The sequence below is a fragment of the Pollicipes pollicipes genome, unplaced genomic scaffold (assembly GCF_011947565.3).
Source record: "Pollicipes pollicipes isolate AB1234 unplaced genomic scaffold, Ppol_2.1 Scaffold_4740;HRSCAF=5597_pilon_pilon_pilon, whole genome shotgun sequence".
In the NCBI taxonomy this organism is placed as follows: Eukaryota; Metazoa; Arthropoda; class Thecostraca; order Pollicipedomorpha; family Pollicipedidae; genus Pollicipes; species Pollicipes pollicipes.
Window position 1 is genome coordinate 13,536,880 of NW_023596545.1, and position 11,695 is coordinate 13,548,574.

An 11,695-nucleotide genomic window follows, 5' to 3' on the forward strand; every position below is an offset into this window, starting at 1 on the left:
TAGCCGCCTCTGGACACGCTGCGGAGGCGCGGTCCTATCAGTAGCCGCCCTGTGCATGCTGCAGAGGAGGGATCCGGGTCAATAGCCGCCTCTGGACGCGCAGCGGAGAAGGGTGGTCTGGGTGAGTAGCCGCCGCTGGACACCCTGCGGAGCTGGGGTCCTATCAGTAGCCGCCCCTGTGCATGCTGTGGAGGAGGGATCCAGGTCAGTAGTCGCCTTTGGATATGCTGCGGAGGAGGGACCGGTCGGAAGCCGCCGTTGGGCACACTACGGAGGAGGGGTCCGGTCAGTAGCTTCCACTGGATAAGCTGCGGGGATGTCTTTTTCGGGGTGTCTGGGTGAGTATCCACCTCTGGACATGCTGCGGAGGGGGGGGGGGGGGGGGGTTCCGGGTCAGCAGCCGCCGCTGGATACGCTGCGAAGGAGGGGTCCGGGCCAATAGCCGCCCCGTGAGACTCGATGGCACCAGGGTCTGGGTAGTTGCTGTGTTTGTCGCTGAAGCTGCTTCTGCGCAGGATTCAAGGCATACACCTGTGGCGGTCGGCGCGCCATGCAGTGTGAGCGGGCGGTGAAAAGCGTGTCATAAATAATTCACCTGTATTAGCAGACAAGGGCACTTACTCGGTTCAGCTCCTGCTTCCATCGATGCGGCAAGGCATTGGTCTGCGGTGCGGTATGTGCTACTTGCGCCTGAAGAGACACGCGCTCGGACGCCATGCCTTAAACTTTGTTTTCATTTTTCAATCAATTTCATTATGAAACCATGCGTCTCGATGGAAAGAACAGTCCACGAAACATCGAGCACAGCAAGCGGAGCCGGTCATCTATTCCAGGCTTACCCATTTCATTGATCTGACTCTTGATGCTGGCTGCAGATTACGGCACTTTGCTATCATGCCACTTTACTTCCGGGAAAGATACAGATCGCTACTGTTGGATATCCCTGCTTAAGTTATGTATCACTGATCTCTGGTTAAATATCCCTTAAAGGGAGCGTTCCAGACTTGAAAATATTGGCGCAAGCATCAGAAATGATGAAATAACCCACGTCTAACTATTGGTGTACTTAAAGTGCAAAGGACTGTACAAGACAACACAATTTCACTATTTAATAAATAAGCTCCTGAGTTCGTCATTGTTTGATTCGTCATGTAGCGCTTGTATAATGTGGAAGGCCTATCGGACCCGCCGTGCGAAATTGCCACCCTAGCGGACGAACTGACTCACATGTAGTACTTAAACTTCTCGAAAGGTGTCGTAATAATGGGCGTGGCGCTTACAAAACCCTGATGTCATTGTGTGCGCGTCTTTTGACCTTTCTTTGTGGTGTTCTTGCATATTAAAGGAAGTGCTCTACATTTATGTAGGGTTTTAAACTGAAATAGCCATCTCATTGATCATTCGGTGCAGTTCACAGCCCTGCCCCTCTTAAGACCTAACCGCTCTAGGTTGTTCTGAACCGCTCTGGTTCGTTCTGAGCTACACACTCGCGAAGACGGGGAGCCTGTTGCGAGGAGAATATGTCAAGGTCACCTCGACATTCAAACGTCATTAAAATCCTGCCATTCCATAAACCATATATTTTCCATGGCCTTGATGGAGATCAAGATCAAGAAAAAGATATGGTTGAGGCATTCGTAAATGGCGTTTGTGAGCACGACTTTCGGATGTTTCGGCTGTCAGTTTGCTCTCAAGTAGTGTTGTGCAAGGTACGATGACGTTATCAGAGCATAACGTATCAAAGAGCATCATCACCAATTAGAGAAATTGTGTTGTCTAGAGCGGTCTTTTCCACTTAAAAGTTTACCAGTTTTTATAAGTGAGCTCGTTTCATCATATCTGATGAGGGCTTAAGTGTCTTCAAGTGCGAAACGTTCCCTTTAATCCTTGACTTCATAGTGTTTATCCACATTCACATGCTCAGATGACGCTATTTTTAAGTATTCCCTTGCTGGTCTTTTCCGTTAGAACAAGCACCACTGTCCGTTTTCCTGTATTGTGTAGAACAAAACGTGAGTCGTGTCAGAAACCTGCAATGAGTGCATAGTGTTGGTTGAGGGCCAACTGATGTGGGTTGGTTCCGGATGATGTGCCCACGTATGCGAGACACGCACCACTCCACGATCTTTTTTTTTGGCATGGAAGATCGCATGGCCAATGAAGTGGCAATATTTGAGTAGCGTTTCTATGGCGTCATGCATGCCTGGGAGACCTTGAAATAGTGGGTACGGAGTAGCCTGCACAACTTCGCAGGCGTCTAGCTCAGAAACCAGAGGGTTGAAGGCATTAGTCTGTAGAGAGTTAGCATTGTTGCAAACCAAGCATTGAGAAGGGTGCTGTTGTGAACGGCATTTAATTACCCTTAAACAGCCTATCTCAGGTCAAAATTTTGCACAAATGTTGAACACTTGCTTTAAGTATTTCCGCCCGCACAGGCATTTTCCTTCTCGTGTGCTCTGGGGCATATGTAACGCATATTCTATCTTACCACAGCCCAGCACGCCACATAAATAACAAGAGACTTTATGGCAGTATCACAACCTCAGCGCTTACGTGCTAGCTCCTATCATTAATATTGAAACCTATTTATGCTAAAACATAGCATTAGTGACATGTTGGAAATTCATCCGCTAACAAGGCAGTGTTCATGTAGCGGTCCCTGGTGGCACTTCCCTGCACTCTCAAACACGTTACATTATTAAACGGCTCGCGAGTAAACAAGGTCCGTTAGAAAGCTCAATGTTAAAGCGTAAATCTGAACTGAATTGTTGTGTAACTTGTGTCCCCCGCCATTACTAAATCCCACATACGTCCCTGCTTGCCACTGTAGTAGCCAGATTTCTACACCAATCAAATTAAGTGCCCATCCAGCTGTTTCCCTTTAATACCGCACGCGGTCGTGGATAAAGGATTCATCGGCAGTGTTTGTCTCTACAGGAACGAGCCGCACGCGATGACGTTAACGTTTCCAGTCGAGTTGTTGTTTTGAGCGGGGCCGGCCGTGGCGTGCTGACACTGTGTACAGAGCCGCTCTCTCCTGCAGGACAACAGGGGCAGGAGCGGCTCAAGCAGCTGCAGTTGCGGACCACCTCCCAGGAGCAGGTGTCGGCCGTGTGTTTGTGCGCGGCCGTCGCCGCACGCCCGCCCTGGTCTGCCTGCTCTGTGTGCTGTCCGTGTGACCCCACCCCGGCCTCCCTGCCCCCGGCGGGATCAGCTGACCTTGTGTCAGCCCAGGCCGAGGTATTCCAGTTGCCTGATAGCCAGGCGCCTGATCCGCCCCCTGTGCCGCAACGGTGAGGCTCGGAGACCGAGCTGAAGTGCGTAAAGAGCGACGTGATCGCGGAGGGTGGGGATCCGGTGCGGTCATTCCTCTAACTTCAGGGTCATAATTCCAGAGTTATGTCACGCGCAGCAGTGCTTTCTGTCGGCCCGCCGGCAGGTAAGCCCCGCCTCGCCACCCACGTGCGGCCCGACGGCTTCTGCACGGCCCTGCAGAGCAGGGCGCTTTCGCCGCCGGTGCGACGGTCAATGGCGGGGGGCGCACGCTGACAAAACACGCGAGCGCACGCCGCCAGCCTGAGGCGCCTGCCCCAGACGGCCGGGCGAGCCACCCTGGCCGTCAGCACGCTATTGGGCGTGGTGTCGAAGAGATGCACCCTGGTGTCGAACGGACCAGCCATTTGGGTAATATGCGGAAGGCTGGAAAACTCTGTTGATGGTTTCAATCGCTTCAGTGGTTGGGACCACAAGAATGGTCAGCGAACTTGTTTTGTCCAGGAACAACCAAAAGATCGTGAGTCCGAAAGAAGTTTGTCGACCCCAACAGTCATCAAACGACTGAACTGCTGCTGCCAGTTCTGCACGTGATCTTCGGCTGTTATGTTCTGGATTGAACGCGGTCAAAATGGATCTGCCACTGCCACGCAGTCGCCTCTCATTAAGTCCATACTTATGCGAACACACTGCAGAAGCATTGGAGCATGACGTGAAGGCAAATGACGAGGAAAGCGCCGAGGACTTTAAGAAAATATTTCGCGTCTTTATAAACATTGAGCTTCTCGCTTCCGTTTTTTTTCGGTGGGGAATATAACATAAGCAATCGCGCGCCACAAATGATTAGAGAGGTTCCACCAGTTCAGTGAAACCCTCACCTGTCTGCTGTCTGCACTGTCTGTCTTTGTCTGCTCCTCTCAACCACACTGTCTGTCTCACTCTGTCCCTCTAACTCCCCTTCTAGCACTGGTGCGTGAAGTCAGCTTGTCCCGCCCATTCGTTCCCGGTCGGCTCGCTGACCGGGCCCCTCCCGTTGACCTAGTCCGCGCATGCGTTTTAGGTGGTAAAGCGTTGCCCGAGGAGTGCTTGGCCAACATACGCACCCAGACAGACCTGGCCGAGGCCGAGGCGCGCATCGCCCACCTCCTCTCAGCGCTCCGCGAACGGGACGTTGAGTTAGATAGCGCGCGACAAGTAAGTCCGGCATGAGCGCGGTGGCTGGCATGCCAGAGCCGTTACCAGCCGGTGGTGTGCTGGGGCGGTGGCGCACATGTTCGTGTCGAATGTGCTCTTGGATAGTGTAGCTCCTGGATAGCAGGCTTATTGGAGGCGTTTTTGGGACTGTCAAGGTTGACTTTACGTATTGCTCGGAGCTTTCAGTGGTACTGTGCTGCAGGTGTGTAGAGATGCAAGATTTTATAAAAGCCTGGTTATGATGCTGGCATCATGCAGGCACCATGCTGACTGCATTGGGTTCTAGCCTAGAGCTGACAAGGTTTGGATGGTGACCTCCATGAAGGCTTTTTTTATTCAACACAAGCACTTACTGACGCCATCAAAACTTCGATTTTTCCATCGCAAGCAACGTTCTAGTGCCGTTGCTCCTGATTTAGTATTGGCTGAAGGAACTTTAGCATTGGTTGCCAGTACCTTGACACCAATCTTGCATCTCTATTGTAAACATTCAATGCGATGTGGCTGCAGTTCGCAGCTCACTGCGAAAAGTAGGTTAAATTGCTCCGGCACGACTTCATACTGATGACCAGCACGTCGTCGGTTACGCCTTGACGCAGCTCGTCAATCCTGTGCGTGACGAGCTGCGGCGCGTGCGACCGCGCGGACTGGCGCAGGTCACTGAGCGCAGTCCTCATCGCCGACCGTAGGAGCTGGACAACTACATAGACCAGTACCGAGCGCTGCAGATCGAGATTCAGCAAAAGCTCAGTCAGAATCCCACCACCCTGGCCGGGATCCTCGAGGTCAAAGACCGTCGTATCGAAGGCCTGGAGCACGAGCTGTCCAAGCTAGACGCCGAGCTGGCCAAGGCGCACGAGCTGGGCGCTCAGTGCTCGAGAGCATGCGCGAGCTCGCCGCGCTTGGATGTTGACTGTGAAAGAGAAGAAAACAGATGCTCCAGAGCAAAGTAAGTGTCGGCCGTGTGTTGGGTGCGAGAGGCGTGCCGTGCCGTGGTGGTGCCCTGCCAGCCAGCCCGCTCGCGCTGGTTGCTTGTGCAAAGCGTACCAATTTGCTTGAACTTTTGATCGGCTGCGCTGTTTTGGCACGCGCCGGCGATGGACTCTTGGGCTGCTGAAGGACCAGCTAGCGCGAGTTTGACTAACTGCATCCATGAGAGGGGATATAATTGTAGCTGTAATGACAGTGAATTGTGTAGCATTGTCCTAACCAAAGGCAAAATAGAAAATAACCGCAACATCATCGGCTGAAGTGATCTAGAATGACTTCGAACCCGCCTCGCCCACTACTTCTAAGAACGGGCAAAGTCCGTCGAAGATAACAGTCCCTTGCATTCGGTGGTGGGCGCGGCTCATTTGGAAGAGCGTCTGTCATGCGACAGTGGGCCGAGTGGAGGCGCCCTGGCTCGAGTTCGGTCCCCAGCCGACGGTGGCACCGTTCCCTGCATCGTCAACTTGACGTTAATCGCTTGAGATGTTAGATACGTCATTAAAGCCTGAAGGTGTTGCGTCCATCACGTAAATGTGGCTTTGCAGGCCTCATATTATCCTTACCTCCATCGGTTTAAATAACATCGAATTGGTCAGGGATTGGTATAAAAGAATACTAGCCAGCATATGCGGTTCATGCATGACAACTTAACCTTCAGCAATGCAACAGTCATGGAAGTGCCCAGTTACAATTTGAAATGTTAAATGGGCATCTATCGAGGTGTAAGGGCTAGATTTACATATTTGTCTTCTAGTTATAGACCATTTACGTACTTTACGGTAAAGCATACCGTTCTTCTAACTTTTTTGAAGTTGTTTGTCTGTTTGTTCATTGGTGTTTTTCAGGCGGTCGACTTCAATGGCCAGTTTGCGCCCATAACTTTTTTGATAGTAAGTAATGATACCACTCCAGACTTGCCTGCATGCTGATCACTTGGTTTTTTTCGATTTTTCGGAAAAAAAAATGAATATTTTGCTAAAACATGCACCATTTTCAAACTGACGTGAAGCTTGTACGAGTCTGAGTAGGTCAAATGTTCACCATGGATGTCCTGGTCAGCATTTCTGGCCTGCTGGACTTTACAAAAGTTGCATTACCGATAGCGTGTCGTCAAGATACGGTAGCGCCCTCGTGAATGTGCTCATGATCCTAAAGTGCCTAAGTTATTGCCAGTCATTTAAAGTCACTTTCGGCGAAAGTCACTTTGCTTGCGCGGTTTGGGTGTGCAAAACTACTGATGCTGGCGTATTTGCGTGTGTTTAGATAGCCGCAACCGTTTCTCATCATCATTGCCAGGGTAATGCGCGTTGCGATAAGGTTGGAGGGCTGAAAGTGGTGACTGATGCTGCTGCTGGATGTATGGAGGCGAGCGATCAGTGACTACGTGGTGATGGAGTTGCCCAGTTAGAATGTAGTATCTGCACTGAAGTGTGCCAACAGACCGCACTGCACTACCTCATGTTGGCATTGGTCAGGCTTCGTCAAATATCTGACTTGTGCCATCAAAGTGTTCCTAAGTCGGAAAATAAAATATCAAATGTATCGTGACGTTACTTCCCATGACCGACACCCGTTCCCGAAATGGTTTTTGCAGTCAGGAAAATATTATTCATCATAGGCGATCTATCACTCATCAAATTTAAGATGAAGAGGGAATCCGATGGCATGAAATGACCCTTGGAACAAGTGTAAAAGCAGATGAACGGCAGGCTGGTGAGAAGGGCGGACGCCATCTGTCCTACTCAAAGGGAACGTTCCACATTAGAAAGCCATGAAGCAATGATCAGATATGATCAGGTAAATATACTGACTTTTGATGTCAAGGGCGCGAGAATTATGTTCAAGTTAGGGGAGAGGGCAGTTCAAAAGTGCCAAAATGGGCTCCGTGAGATTAGATGATGGTCCGCCTACAAGCCTAGAATCCTAGCCTAGAATCGGCTCTATACAAGTCAGAACGGGCCGTGTACAGCTCTGAATTATCCTTGTACAGCTCACAATGTGCCCTTCACAGTCAATGATGGACCTTCTAGAGGTTAGAATTGGACCTTCACAGGCCAGAGTGAGCCCTTTACAGTCCAGAATGGAAACACAGAATAATCGGGCCTCTTACAAGACAGAATAATCCATAATAATCGGCCCTCTTCGAGTTAGAATGGCCCGTGACAGTCAATAATAGGCGCTCTTCAGGTCAGAATTGCTCAATACGGGTCGGAATGGTCCTCTGCAGAACAAAATAGGCTATTCACAGTCAGAAATGAACCCTCTACGGGTCAGATGGGCCCGCTAGACACTGCAGGTCAGAGTGGGACCTGTACAGATCAGAGTACGGGCTCGTTAGGCAAGAGTTGGCTCCGTACAAGCCAGAATGGACCATCTACAGGTCAAAATGGACTCTCCACACAAAACAGTCTGTTTACATATCATGGTGGGTCTCTTTAGGCCCTAATAAGCCCTTCACAATCAATAATCGGACTTCTGTGGATCAGAATGGACCCTCGTCAGGCTCAAGCTGCCCTCTTTTGGTCATAATGTAACCTTATTAGGCCAGAATGTACCATCGACAAGTCAGAACTGGCTGTTGACTTACATATTCACCTTGCAATTCAAAATGGGTTCTTAATATACCAGAATGACAATATACTTTATCGAATACGATAGAATGATAATATACTTAATATACCGTAATCCTCAGGACCTCCAAGTTTGGGGGAGGGAGAGGGACGCTGCCCATCCAGCTTTCAAGTTGAGGGGCGAGCTAACTCACTTCCTCCCCTCCCCCCTCCCTGTTCCTGCGTCCTTGATTAGTGTACTGTTGAATGGAGAGACTGCTCTAGGCAACAAAATTTATTTACTAAGTGAATATGCTCCTCAATGTGTCACTGTCAGGGGATGATTGTAAAAACGCTCTAAACGTAGAGAAATAACGCAAAAACGACTTTGTGGGGCTGCTTAAATAGTCGTGCCAAATTGCCACTAACTTGTAGTACCTTGAGGTTATCGAGAGATGGCAGCAGGCGCTGAACGTGTTAGCTGGACCAAATATCGTTATGTGTTGACGCTTTGGCCCTTTTGCGTCGTGTTCTTGCAAATTTATACTTGAGTTTAAGACATCTACTTGTATTCGCATACTCAGATGCGACGTTTCTGTTGAGCTATTCAGTTACAAGTCATATTTCCGTAATAATGTATAGATAACGAGTGAAGGAACGGTGTCAAGCCTCTTATCTTATATAGCACATAACCTGCCTTGTGACTGGAGCATGCACAGCGTACTTAATAGTGCTTGGGAGCCAACTGACGTCCACTATTTAAGGAAATTGCGCTCACGGATGCCAGATTTGAACAGCTGGACGAAAATATTCTTCCTGACCTTGAGCGTCGCCTTGCCTGTGGGGTAGCACGATTTGAATGAAGCTGCTATGGCGTCATGTATGCCCGTATGACCTTGAAACGTACTGCAGGAAATAGTTTACACATCTACGCGGACGTATTGCTCAGGAAAAACAGAGTTTGACGTTTTAGTGAGCACAAAGCTATGACCTGCACCAAATGATGTTCAAAATGACTGTTTTAGCTAAAATATCTATTCAAAGGTAGACCGCTTGTTGCAAGGACGCAGATTTATGTTACATACCTATCTAGGAATACAGTATCGGTATTCCTGGATACTCGGGTGGTTTCAACCTTTAAAACGAAAACTGAAGGGGTGGAAATTCTACATTTTCCTCATTGCGATAATGGGATTGGTTTGCAGCCTCCCGGAGAATCCTTCAGAGACTGACTCGAGTATGATCTTCAAGGGTTCGAACTCGGGCATGATCCCCGAGATTTGAATCCATACTCGGGCTGCATCCCCGGAATCATACATTCTGACAAGAGTGCTCTCTAGCCGGAGCTCCGATGCGGACATCAGGTCTTCAGACCCACGCCTGTTGTAACATATGATTATATTACGCCTGGGCTGTCTACCAGCGTCTTTATGTTGCACACTAATTGCAGTTATTGCATCGCGTGTGCCATTATGATTGGATACGACCTTGAATAACTGGGCGTTGGGTCCCTGCTCGATTACGTCACGCATCCTTCTTAAGCCAAATGTTGCTTGGGAGTGTCGGTTTGGGAGGCAGGACGGGATCCACCAGGCGCCCATGTGCCAGCACATAGGAAACGCTTTTTCGACATGCCAACAACGAGAAGCTGCCCGGCACTCTTGTAGGCCGGGCCCACCACTCGGAAACGTGAGGAGAAAGTCCAGAGAGATATAAAACTAACTCTCTTCCGTGGTCGCCTGAATCGCATTGTTGGTCCTCCGTCATAAACCGAGCTTCCCCGCTTCTGGGTAGGTAAATGCCGCTGAAATCCGAATGTAGATTAGTATGTCTTATGTTCAAAGCTGCTGAATGCGAACACAGGAATATTTTCAAAACAGCTGCTTGATGCCGAATGTCTGCTATCTACGGCTTCGACCGGACGAGCAATGCAGAGGGGTTGGGGCGCTTTGGTGGTGCTAGTCCAGGGCTCAGCAACCAGTGCTGCTGTCTAGTTGAGCCCATGCACACATGTAGCGACATGCTTCTGGCTTGCTTTTCAGTGGGAAATGGCATGTTTGGATTGTATTGCAACGCTTCCGGCTTAGAGAGAGTTTGTGACATATCTCCTGCTGAAACTGATGCTTGTTGGATGCGTATGCGGACCATAGGTATGTACTCTTTCGTGTGCAGTGTGGTTCCCGGCCATTGTTGCCAGTAATGCCGTATTATGTCTATTAAATGATGTCCTACTTATCTTGAGCCAAGTATAAATCACGATTACGGGCTGTGTTAGTCCTTCACATCTAAGAATCCAGAAGGTCATCGCCAAATGCTTCCTTGTCGCTGTGAGCATCCTGGGTTGACATTGTCGCGGAGTAATTGCTTGTGTTATCAAGGAGGGTGTTATGTGCTCCCGAACTATTGCCGCCTGAGATATATCGGGCTCTATTGCCTGTGCCCGTATAATTCAAAACACTATGGCTGGCCCGTACATTCGCTAGAACATCAATGAATCATAGTGCCGTTGTGCTAAACCATCACAAGACCTTGGGATGCTTCTTGCACCCCTGCTCTGGACGATTCGCTTATAATCGATGGTCACTATCGTGGTTGAGTTACCGACTCACCTATCTGCCTACCTGACACGTCCGGGCCGAGTGACTGCCCGTCCACGAGCATGACAGCCACGGTTGGCTCATGACCCGGCTCGAGGCTAAGTCGCTGACTCCAGCACAAAGCGGTCCCATCGCTCCCGTCACCCCAGAACCTGTTCGCCTCTGTGCTCTGCCATGGGCATGGCCCACGTTGCAGTTCGACGACGCGCGCTCGGAGATCCAGCGGCGCGACCAGGAGATCCTGGCGCTGACGGCCAAGATGAAGACGCTCGAGGAGCAGCACCACGGCTACCAGCGCCACATCACCGTCCTTAAGGAGTCGCTCTGCGCCAAAGAGGAGCATTACAACATGCTGCAGGCAGACGTCAGTGGTAGTCAGAGTTGCTCTGTTGTGTGGGTGTCCAGTCGCGTGCAGCAGGCTGGAGCGTCAGCTAGGCCGATGTCTGACTGTGCATACGTGCCAGCTTTGGGCTGCCGGGTGTTGATGCCCGATCGGTTAGCTATCACCCAGAAAAGCACCCGCGGAGAAAGGTAAAAACCAATGGATTATTTCGGAGCAGTCAGACATTGGCTCAGTAAATAGAGTAACAGCATCACTTCACACTTGCGGACGTTGCCGTTTCCCATCTGGGCGCAGCGCTTTCAGTTTTAAAGATGTCACATTTTACAGCTGCTCTGAAAACGAGCCGGGCCTCAACCATTAATCGTCTGGCAATGTCGGGTAGCCTCTCGCACGTGCCGTCGTCGGACCGCAGACGGCGGCACCACTCACCCCGGCGCTGGTGGCAAGAACTGAAATTCTACGTGGCCACTGCAGGTGGAGGAGCTGCGGCAGCGTCTGGAGGAGAAGAACCGTACCATCGATAAAAAGACACAATCGGCGCTGCAGGTTTCCCAGGAGCGGAACCGGCTGAGTGGAGAGCTCAACGAGGTGCGCGACCACCTGGACATCAAGGAACGCAAGATCAACGTCCTGCAACGGAAGGTACTGTCACTGGCGGCAATGGGGAGAAACATGATCCCTCGGCCCATCCGAGTGTTGTGGCTGGCGGAAGCGCCGAGCCCACTCATCCTCACTGAGTTAAGCACTCA

The 11,695-nt window shown here is 50.4% G+C and overlaps 1 pseudogene; it reads left to right on the top strand.

The window, feature by feature from the left end:
- The window catches only part of LOC119097947 (uncharacterized), a 53,179-nt pseudogene that overhangs the window by 909 nt on the left and 40,575 nt on the right, over positions 1 to 11,695 (top strand).